Source organism: Sciurus carolinensis, chromosome 13 (genome assembly GCF_902686445.1).
Source record: "Sciurus carolinensis chromosome 13, mSciCar1.2, whole genome shotgun sequence".
In the NCBI taxonomy this organism is placed as follows: domain Eukaryota; kingdom Metazoa; phylum Chordata; class Mammalia; order Rodentia; family Sciuridae; genus Sciurus; species Sciurus carolinensis.
In genome coordinates, this window is record NC_062225.1 from 30,315,201 (window position 1) to 30,327,254 (window position 12,054).

General features: G+C 35.5%; 1 pseudogene; it reads right to left on the bottom strand.

Moving 5' to 3' along the window:
* Positions 1 to 455: 455 nt before the first annotated feature.
* Positions 456 to 2,156, bottom strand: LOC124962850 (60 kDa heat shock protein, mitochondrial-like; annotated as a pseudogene).
* Between the last annotated feature and the right edge of the window lie 9,898 nt (positions 2,157 to 12,054).

Here is a 12,054-nt window from a genome sequence, read left to right on the forward strand (position 1 = left end):
TTTCTTACACAAAGATGTCACATAATTGGATATTTCTTTACTTTGTACACAATTATTCTTATTCTCCATAGAAAGGCTGCTTCTGAACTTTTCATCAGGTGATGGCAAACACTAAAATCCTGATTTTAACAGAGTAGTAGTAGTAGAAATGCCTCAGTGATTTAAGCTGAGCAGTACATTGGTACATGGTTCTTGCAACCAGTATCAGGAATGCACAAATGTCTTTTTATTCAAAAATACAAAATAAATTGTCTGTAGGCATGGATAATGACAGCAGTAAACTATTATACGTTGTCAACTGAAACCAGTTAACTGATGGTTATAGTGATTTTCTTAAACATCAACCAGACTTCAGTCATTTTCTTCAACTTACTTCTCTAAAGTTATTGGTGAGGAACCCTGCCTTGAGCTTCCTGTCACAGTTCATTAATAATGGTCAAGTACTATTCTGAGAATTAGAACATGTCACCTCCCATATCACCTCCCATTCCACCCATGGCACCCACTCCAGGGTTCTTTTCTTCTTTAGAAATCTGTGACTATAACTTCTGCTTTAGTTAAAAGAGAAGCAACTCCAGCAGCATCCAAAAAAACTTAGATGGGTCAGTGATTCCTTTTTCCACCATATTCACAAAAATCTCCAAGCATAGCATCACAACCAACTTCTGAAGAACTCTGCAGAATTTTCTCAACTATCGAAGACCCTTCAACACCTGCATTCTTACCAATTGTCATTGCAGGAATTTTGAGTGTTCTTTTCATGATTTCTAGAGCAATTTTTGAATCTTCATTAGCTGGAGTTAGTGAGTCCAAGGCTGGAATGCATGGAAGCAGAGCACAACCTACCCAGAACAACACCTTCTTCAACAGTAGCTCTTGTAGCTTTGAGGGCATCTGTAACTCTATCTTTCTGCTCATTCACTTCAACAACCTTCACCACAGCTACTCCATCTGAAAGTTTTGTCAGTCATTCAGTGTTCCCTTTTTACATTTCACATTCACATTTTCTTTTCACTCAACAGAACATAACTATACTGGAATTCACATTTCTGATTTTCTGAGGTATTAGTAAAGTATGGAGAAATATATCCTTAATCAAACTTCATGCCTTCAATCATGCCTAATTCATCATTGAGTGTTTTTGTGATCACCTCCTTTCTTCCAACTTTTTTTTTCTTCCAACTTTTTCCTTTGCATCAGAAATAAGGTTTCCAATTTCTTTGTCTCAATTTAACCAAATTGTAGCAACCTAAGCGATTTCTTCAGGAGTTATCAAAGCTTTAGACTGCTTCTTAAGTTCAGCAATTACAGCATCAACAGCTCATGTCACACCTGTCCTGCTTTCCACTAGATTAGTGTTGGGACTAATGACACGTTAACTAACTCAGGCTGACTCCTTACTCCCTGGTGAGTGAGCAGGATCAAGGCTCAAAGGTGGTTTCAAAGGTTCATGAGATAAACTGGACCACCATCAGGGACTGGTTAATGACAGTTCCACGAACGTGATCAGTTCGTGCTTGCCATATAGTCCAATGGGACTCTCGCCTGCATGAACCCCCCCCTGCCTTGCTGACCTTTAAGCTGATTGGTTCCCGCCTAGCCCCCACCCTACATAAAAGCTGTGGGATTTCCTCAATAAACGAGTTCCTGCTGTGACGGGTCTCCCTGACGCGTCTGATTGTCCTCAGCCTGGAGGGCTGGGGAGCTGGCGGTCAGTCAGCCTTACCTATCCTGATCTGACCTTGTTGGGGAGTGTCCCCTTCCATTGCCGCTGGTCGAAGGGCAAGGGGGCTTAAGACCCTGATAGATTAGCACCTTTACCGAAGGCTTAGAGTGTGCCAGTCAAGTAGCAGTGATAATGCCAACCCTGACCTCTTCATTTGTATTATTGGCAACATCTTGAACAAGTTTAGCTCCAATATTTTTGTATTTATCCTTTAAATCAATTGACTTTACAACAGTCACACCATCTTTTGTTACTTTGGGACTTCTCCAATTCTGTTCCATAATTACTCTTCTTCCCATTGAAAGGCTACCACATCAGCTAAAAGGTCTACACTCGAAGCATTAAGGCTTGGGCATCCACACCAAATTTTACATCTTTGGCAAAAGGCCTGAGTGAGATAAGGAACCAGTGCTCTAGACACTGGTCTCATTGCATGAAGAACTTGGGTAATCAAAGCATTCCTGTGGGTAATTGAAGCATTCCTTGGCATCAGTCTATGCCAAGGCAGGCCGACGTGGGTTAGTGAGGGCTATCACCATTCTTAATAGCAACAGCTGAAGGGAATGAATATACCCAGGGAGGTCTGGGAAATAGGATCCCTCATTGCTCTGAAGAGGAAATCCCATACACTTTGGTCCTCCATCTCCCACCTTCTGTAAATTTATTCTAGAGGAATTATAAGAAGAATGAATTACTATGGCTAGAGAAACATTCTCACACCTAATATCTCAAAGTATAAACATATGTCACTGAGAGTTGGTTAAGTGAGGTATATTTATGGAAGGGAATTCTGAGAAAGCATATTTAAAAAACACAAAGTTTTTTTAAATAATATTAAGTTATAAATAGGATGTAGCCCAATGAACATGCAGGCTTCCATGTATCATATGTGATATTGTGCATGTATCTAAATTTATAAAGGGCTGGGGGTATAGCTCAGTTGGTAAAGTGCTTGCCTTACATGCACAAGGCCCTGGTTTCAATACCCAGCCCCACAAAAAAAAAAAAAAAAATTTATGAATAAAAGTAGTTATGTCAAGTGTGATCGAATGCCTATAATACATTGAGCTTTGCAACAAGTAATGAGAATACACTGGTAAAATAGTCATTTCCTATAATTTTCACTGTACTAGGGAGAAATGCATAAAAAATAAGCAATGGACAAAACTGAGTATATTTCTGTAATTCAGATTTAGACACAAATACTTTTATTGAAGGACAAATACTTTTAATGAAGGACAAATATGTTTTAAAACCAAAATTAAACTAAATATTTCAATGTTGGTTATAATAATTTTAATTTCAGGTAAGAAAAATATCCATTTGCTTATTATAAATTTAGTTTTTTAAAAGTGGTTAGTAAAAGATATAATTTCTAGGCTATAAATCTTGCTAATATTTGTATTTTTTGGTCTCTGTTTTAATCAACTTTTTCATTGCTGTGACTAAAAGACCCCATCAACACAACTGTAGAGGAGTAAAAGTTTATTTTCGGACTCACATTTTCAGAGGTCTTAATCCACAGAAGGCCAGATCCATTCCTCTGGGCTCATGGCTGAAGAGTGTGGCAGAGGGAAGCAGCTCACATGTTGATCAAAAAGCAGAAAGAGAGACTCTACTTGCCAGATACAAATATATAACCCATAGCCACACTCCTAATGAAAGACTTTCTCCAGACACTAGTTACCCCTCAGTTAACCCCACCAGGGATTAATACACTAATTAGGTTAAGACTATAACCCAATCATTTCTCCTCCAAACCTTCTTGCATTGCTTCACACATGAATTTTTGGGGGATACCACATCTAAACCATAGGTCTCCTATTGCTGATTTAACAGATTTACACAAAATTAATAGCTTCAGGCGACACAGATTTATTATCTTATAGTTTTGGAGTGAAGAGGAAAACAAAATGCATTTCACTGGGCTCAATTCAAGGTGTTGGCAGGGCTAAGTGTCTTCTGGAGGCTCCAGGAAAAATTGCTTTCCTGACTTTTTCCAGTTTCTAGAGACTAACCTCATGCATTGTCTTGCACTATTTAAAATGCCATCAATAGCATCAATTAGACCTCTGCCTACATCATCACATACCCTCTGTCTTGCTCTTTCCTAACTCCTATTTTCATTTATAAAGAACTTTGTGATTTCATTGGGTTTACTCAGATATTTCAGTATATCTTTGCCATTTCCTTTCTTTAATCACCTTCAAAGTCATTTTAACTATGTGAAGTAATTGCAAAAATTTGCATATGGTTTAAGTGGGTGTTCATATGCCATGAGTTGAAATTTCAGCCTTACTGTTAGGTTTTAAGAGGGTGGAAATTTAACCCATCTATAATATTCAGAGGTGGGATCTTTGAGAGGTTATTTGAATTAAATAAGGTCATCAGGAAGGAGCCCCCATGATCCACTTTGTAAGATGTTCTCCTTTCCCTTGCTCCGTGCTACCCTGCCCCACCACAGGATTCTGTCAGCAGAAGGTCATCACCAGATGCAGCCCCTTTACCTTGGGACTCAAGAACTATGAGGCAAAATAAACCTCTTTATATAACTTACCTGGACCTGTGGTATTGTGTTACTGGCAACAGAAAATGGAACAATACAGCAGCACATCCACAGATTTGGGGGATTCATACATGGGCATCTTTGAAGGACCATTTTTCTGCCTACTACAAAATAGTATGTAATTTCCTACAATTATTCAAAGTGTGCTTCACAAATCTTTGTCACAAACAAAGAGGCTTTCATTTCAGATGGGTCAAGTCTGACTTTAAAATAAAATAATTTGAAAGTAAGTGATTCTTATTTTTGTGCATTGAATGGCAGCAAACACAACAACAAAATCTGTCACTTTTATAAAACAAAGGTAAATTTAACCTTAATTTAAAGCTACGACTCAAAGTATTTTTTAGCCAAATACTTTATTTCCTTTTGTTAAAGTACTTACCACTTTTCAACCTCTAAAAATTACTACAGAGAAGGTGAACCATGGAAATATGAATAAACCAGTGCTTCTCAAAATGCAGTCTCTATAGTATCATCACTGTCAACTGGGAACTGGTTAGGAATGCAAATTTTTAAACCTCAACTAAGATCTGTTGAATTGGAAATTATGGGGGTGTGACTCGATGATTTGCATTTTTATAACCTCTCCAGGTGATTTCAATGCACATTCAAGTTTGAGATTCATTGGAAATAGCAAAGCACTTTTAGAAGTCAATAATTTGCTTTTGAATTTCCCTCTAATTAACAGTGGTTCCTTCTTAAAGATTACTATTTCCAATATTTCAAATGTGCCTGCATTAGAGAGGTCAAATATTATTCTATTTTCATAGGAGAAAAAGGTATTCTTTTCATGAAATTTTTAATGAATTTTATTAAGTAAGTAAATAAGAACTTAAGATTGGGACCTATTCTGAGTATTCAGGGAGACTCTCATAAGTAAGTGAAATTTAAGAAATGGGCGAAGCCAATCATTCCCAGAGTTATCAAGAACATCCTTAAGAAGAAGGATTATCTATAGAATAGAGATGAACTTGAATAAATTGAGTAAATTAAGCATACATCCAGATACTAGAAATTTAGTGAACCAGGACAGGAGAAGAAGGTAAGACCAAATAGAAAACAAAGGCCTGGGGAGTCTCATTGCCTTGTAGATCTGGGAGTGAATTTGGGCTTATTTTAAATAAGAACAGATAATCATTGAAGGGCTCTAAGTAACATAAATTGAGATATGCGGGATGAATTAAGAATTAAGAAGATTTAAGGCTGTTAGCACCAGTTTAAAATCCATTGTGATGATCCAAATGATAGTCTGATCATCTACAGACAGCTCTGAGGACTGTGGAGAGGGCCTGAAGATGATGATTCAAATTTTATTTTTATGTGCAATTACTTGTTCATATTACTTTTATGTTATTACGATGTATACTTGATATTATTTCTTTTAATGTCTAATAGAGTTCAGCTATGAAATCATGACCCAGAAGTTTTCTTTTTTATAATTACTTCCATAAAAAATGACAATAATTTGGTTATTCAAATAGACATAAAATTATTAAGATTATGTCTTCTCAACTGTATTTTCATAATTTGTTGACTTTAAGGAATATACCAACCTATTTATCAAATTTATGGTCATAGCATTTTTTACATAGTATTTCCTCATTATCCTTTTAATGACCAATTAATGTGAAGCTACATTGCCCATTTGTCTCTAGTTACAGTAATGTATACATTTGTTCCTTTTTATTGGACAGTATAGCTAGGGATTTAACAATTTCATTGATCTTTTTAATAAAACCTTTTTAAATTTCATTAATTTCCTCTATTGTTCTCTTTTTTCAATGTCATTGATTTATGATCTATTTATTATTTACCTTTTCCCAATTGTTTTGTGAATTTCTGTAGGAATTCATTCTGAAGTCAGTTTTAGTGGTTAAAATCAAATTGTCACCAGAGTTGTGTTCTTTCCAGAGACTCCAAAGAAGCATTCATTCCCTTGCTTTTTCCTGATTTTTGAAATCTCCCCCTTTCCTTTTCTCTTGTGTGTTTCTTCTGTCTCAAAGACAGCAGTGTAGGACCTTCAAATCGCTCTCTCTCCATCTTGTTTCCTTCTCTTATCCTCCTGTCTCCCACTTTCATCTCTTTTTTTTAAATAAAAGAGTATTTTCTTTATTCTTAATGACTAATATATATATATATACATATAAATGAAAAAATGAAAGACATAATCTTGAATGAATTCCATCCCAACATACAGTTTCACTAATTTTCCTTCTGTGTGAAAACAGTGAACATTTTTTTTTGTTTTCCAGACTCAACATTTTCTGAGAATCACATAACTAAAATCAAGAAAAGCATTTATTTTAGATTTTGCTATTATTATAACAGTCTAGTAAATATTAGGACAAATATGTACTTTTAAATTTCAAAATAATTTTGGAGAAGGAAAATATTTGAGACATTTTAGCTTCTGACTAAATGCAATTTTAAACCACATTTTTCCTTTAATATATACATAAAATGCATATACACACGAATACTATTTAGGGTTGTAAAACTCCTACTTAGCATATGGAGACAGACACTTTATAAATCAGATATTTTAAAATTTTGTTCTGTCTCTTTAACTTTTCCACCATCTTCAATTCAAATTAGATAGACTAAACCAAGTAATCCTAGTTATCATTTTTTTGTTGTTGTTAAGCTGGGGTCTTGCTCTGTTGCCAGGCTGATTTTGAACTTTTGCACTTAACTAATCCACCCAAGCAGTTGGGAATACAAGTGTGAACAATCACACCTGGCTTTTTATTTACTATTTTTAAAATAACAATTCAAATAAAAATTAACCATTAAAAAATAACATTAATAAGCATTTATTATGTGCTGGGTTCTATTTAAGAATACACAGAGGAAGCCAGGATTCAAATGTAGGGAACCTAGGTCCAAAGTTCCTGCTCTTTCTTCTTCTTCTTTTTTTTTTTTTTTTTTTTTTTTTGCTACTGAGGATTAAACCACTGAGCCACAACCATAAACCACTGAACCACATCCACATTCCCAGCCCATTTTATTGCTTATTTTGAGACAGAGTCTGGTTAAGTTCCTTAAAGCCTTGCCAAGTTGTGGAGGTTGGCTGCAGACCGGAGATCCTCCAGACTCAGTCTCCCAAACTACTGAGATTATAGGCATGCATCACCATGCTTGGCTTGCTCCTGATTTTTTTATCCACTTAAAAACTAATAGTACTGTAAGGGTTAATTTGAATTGCCAACATGATTGAATTAAGAGATGTCAAGGATCAAGAGGCTTCTGGGTGTGTCCATGAGGGTGTGTCTAGGAATGATCAGTCTGTGGAATAGCAAAATGAGGTGGAGACCCTCCCTAAGCATGCACAACATCATCCAAAAGGCTAGTGGCTTGAATGGAATAAAAATTGGAAGAACAAGGAAGCAGCAGCAGATGCAAGCTTGATTCTTTCTGAAGGGTTCCTGATTGCTGCTGCGATCACTTGAGGATATCAGACTCTTGCTCCTTCACTCTTCCAAAGTGGACTCTGCCAATGATCCTCCAGGCAGTTTCCAGAAGCCTTTGGTCTCTGACTGGGGTAGCATCATTGATCCCTCTTGTTCTGAGGTGTCAGCATCTTGGACTCCCCAGCTCCTGGTTCCTCCAGCTCTCAGCCTGCAGATGGTCATTGTGGACGCTCCAGCTTCTGGTAGTATAAACCGATCTCATAAATCCTCTTTTTATAACTATATTCTGTTGATTCTGTTCCTCTAGAGAACCCTGACTAATACAAGTCCCCATCTTTAAAATCTGTCTTCATTCCATATGTCCTTCCAACTATTCTATTTCATCTTTCTGCTACTTAAAAAATTCTCTACTTTCTTCAGTTCTACTCTTTCCACTAGTAAATAACAAGCAATTTCTGAAATTTCCAGGCCTAGATTACGCTATCCTTGACTCATCATTTTTTCTCACTCCCAACAGCTAATCCATTGGCAAATCCTCTTCAGCCCCACCTTTAAAATACACCACAATCGGAGCATATCTCCATCACTACTTTTACCATACTTAGTCCAGGTCACCATCAAGTGTCATTGGATTGAATCAATCCGTTTAAGACCATTCCTGTTTGTTTCAATATCCACAAGTCTTATTACCTAATTGCTTTCCAGTCTCTACTCCCAAAATCATCTTATCATTTAGGTATTCCCCTTTTCTGGTCTAAATGAATAACAACACCCCCATTTTGTTTTGGTTTGTTTTTTCCTAAGCAATGATCTAATATTATTTATCTATACTCGATTATTTTTTATGCTGTGGTTGCCTATCTCCCTTCCTTGCTCCACAGAATGTAATCTTCACATTGTTTTTTCTTCTCTTTGAACTGGAGGTGAACTGGAGTTCCAATGTATTTATCACCATCCATTTGAATTCTTAGTTTAACCTGAGTTTGCTTTTGAATGGTAGATGGATTATCTACATCATATGGACTTCAGGGCTTCTGAATTGAATAGTTCATAAGAGGCATATTGGTCAGCTGAATATAAAATGGCCTATAAAGTTGGTTCATATCTTCTACATTTACAAAAGGCATTTGAGTCTTTCTGTTCTTGTTGTTTTGTGTTCTAATACCAACCCTTTCTCCACATTTCTTAAGGAAGTACCTGATTTCTTGAGTAAATGCAACGCTTTTTTTCTTTTGTTCAATGTAGTATCTAATGCCACCACTATGAAGAATTTTTACTCCCCATGATAAGGCATTTGATAAATAAATTTTGACTTGGATTCCACCTTGGAAATGTCCTTTGCCAGGGATCCTCATGGCTCCGAAGTTCATGGTAGTTGCCTGGCACCTACATGCTAGTTCCAGCCCAGAGCCATGAAAACAAGGCTTCTTTGGTCAGGTCCACAAAACTGCTGCCTCTTTCCTCTCATTGGCCAAGGCCTTCACACAGCAGAGGCGCCAGGTCCAGGACCACTTCCATCTCTTAAGACCCCTTGTGACTGCACCTGGTCTTCTTGGATAACTTGGGACAACCTCTTTTTTATTACATCCAGAGAGTCCCTTTTGCCATGTAAATTAATATTCACAGGTTTGAAAAATTAAAATGAACATCTTTGGAGAGGACTGATAGGAATCTACTTGATTTGAGTATACCCATGATTATTTTGTCTCTTCAAAATGTTTTATTTTGCCTTTTCATATGCTCTACCAGTCTTTACATATTTTACTTCTTTTTACTTTTGACCTATTTATATCAATATATCTAAAGTAAGTTTCTTGTAGATAGTGGGACCTTGACTTTTTACCCTAGCTATTCATCTGATTTGTTTAACTTGTTTTTAGATAATTGATATGCAATGTCATTGATATGATTAAATTAGCCATCTAATTCAACTCTGAGATCTGTCCCTTTTCTTCTTTTCTCTCTTTTAATTACCTTCTCTTGGGTTAATTTAGAATTTTTTATGTTCCTTTTTTTCCTTTACTGGCATATTATTCATATTTTAAAAACTAAATCTAAAAATCCTAAATAACTGAGTGCAAATTAAACTAATACCATTTTGCATTAAGTATAAAAACCTTTTGGTACTGTATTTCAAAACCCTTCTTCCCACAATGTGGGTAATGGTACCATATCATTCATTTTTGCATATGTTATAAACACATCATGATATGTTCCTATTTTTTCTTTAGACAGCTATTTATTTTCTATAGTAATTAAATACAGAAAAAGAAAAATTTTATTTTACTTTTATTTATTCCATTTCCGATTTTTTTTACTTCTTTATGTAGATTCAAGGTATGGCCTGATACCCTATGTAACTTATATCTGAGAACCTTCCTTTAACATTTCCTATAAGTAGTTCTGAGAGCAGGCAATTCCTTTTTTCCTCCTCTTCATTTTTAAAAAATCATGTTTTTATCAATCTGTCATTAATTTGGGAAAATCCTCAGCAGTTTTTTCTTTTCTCTGTACTACAATTCCAATTTTTGGTATATTAGATCATCTGATATTGTCTGATAGTTTTTGGATGTTTTATGCTTGTTTTATTCTCCTTGTGTGTATGTGTAAGTGTATGTTTGCATATGTGTTACTATTTGAGTAATGACTCTTGATCTATCTTCTGAGCTGTGGTTCTGTTCTCTTCTCAGCAAGTTCATTCAAAAGCTTAAAGAATGGATTTTTTGTTTCTGCTAAATTTGCATTTTCAGAGTTTCATTGGATTCTCCTAGTTTTCAGTTCTTTGATGATATTACTCCTGTGCTCTTTCATGTTGTCCAGGTTATTTTATTTTTGAATCTTTAACATATTAATCATAGTTTCTTTATAACTTTTTATTTTTTATATATTTTGTGGTTAAATCCAGGGTTTTGTGCATGCAAGGTAAGCACTCTAACATTAAAATACATACCTAGCTTTCATAGCTTCTTTAAATTTATGTCAGATAGTTCCAATTTCTCACATATTTGAGTATATTCATGATTATTTTGTCTCTTTATATGTGTTCTATTCTGTCCTTTTATATGCTTATTTAATTATTTAGCAAAACAAGACAGTTTGTGTAGGACAGTTTAGAGAAAAGAAGTGATCCTGCATGATTAGCCAGCCTCAGGAAATAACTGCAGGGCAACACATTTTGGGTATGTCCAGGTTCACTTTAGTATTTGCTGCTAACATCTATTTCCTCATTGGCAGAATTTGTTCAAACTAGGGAGAGAAACTAGTGTTAAATTTATTAAAAAGCCAACATAATTCTCTGTGCAGTCCTTTGGAAAGTGTTAAAATCAAAAGATAGCATTTTTCTATTTCTTTTAGAGTAGAGAGGAATCACCATTTATTAGCAGAGTGAAGTTCATGTAGTAAAAGAATATGGTGCGAATAGAAAATGAGAACTTGCCCTAAAGCTGGGTTACCTGTGTCATCAGGTCTCTTTTATTGAATGCAGTCCATGAAATAAATTTTCCTCTAAGTACTGCTTTCATAGTGTCCCAGAGATTTTGATATGATGTTTCTTTGTTCTCATTTACCTCTAAGAATTTTTTAATTTCCTTCCTGATGTCTTCTGTTATCCATTCATCATACAATAGTGTATTATTTAATTTCAGGTGTTGGAGTAATTTCTGGTTTTTACTCTGTCATTTAATTCTAATTTCAATCCATTATGATCTGATAGAATACAAGGTAGTATCCCTATTTTCTTGTACTTGCTAACATTAGCTTTGTGGCATACAATATTGTCTATTTTAGAGAAGGATCCATGTGCTGCTGAGAAGAAAGTGTATTCGCTCTTTGTTGGATGGTATATTCTATAAATGTCCGTTAAGTGTAAATTATTGATTGTGTTATTGAGATCTATGATTTCTCTGTTCAATTTTTGTTTGGAGGATCTGTCCAGCAGTGAGAGAGGTGTGTTAAAATCACCTAGTACTATTGTGTTGTGGTCTATTTGATTTCTGGCATTGAGATGGATTTGTTTGACGTACATGGGTGAGCCACTGTTTGGGGCATAGATATTTATGATTGTTATGTCTTGCTGATTTATGCTTCCCTTGAGCAGTATGAAATGTCCTTCTTTATCCCTTCTGACTAACTTTGGCTTGAAGTCCACATTATCTGAAGTGAGGATAGATACTCCAGCTTTTTTGCTGTGTCCATGTGCATGATATGTTTTTCCCATCCTTTCACCTGTAGCCCGTGGGTATCTCTTTCTATGAGATGAGTCTCTTGCAGGCAGCAAATTGTTGGATCTTTCTTTTTAATCCAATGTGCCAGTCTATGTCTTTTGATTGATGAGTTCAGGCCATTAACATTCA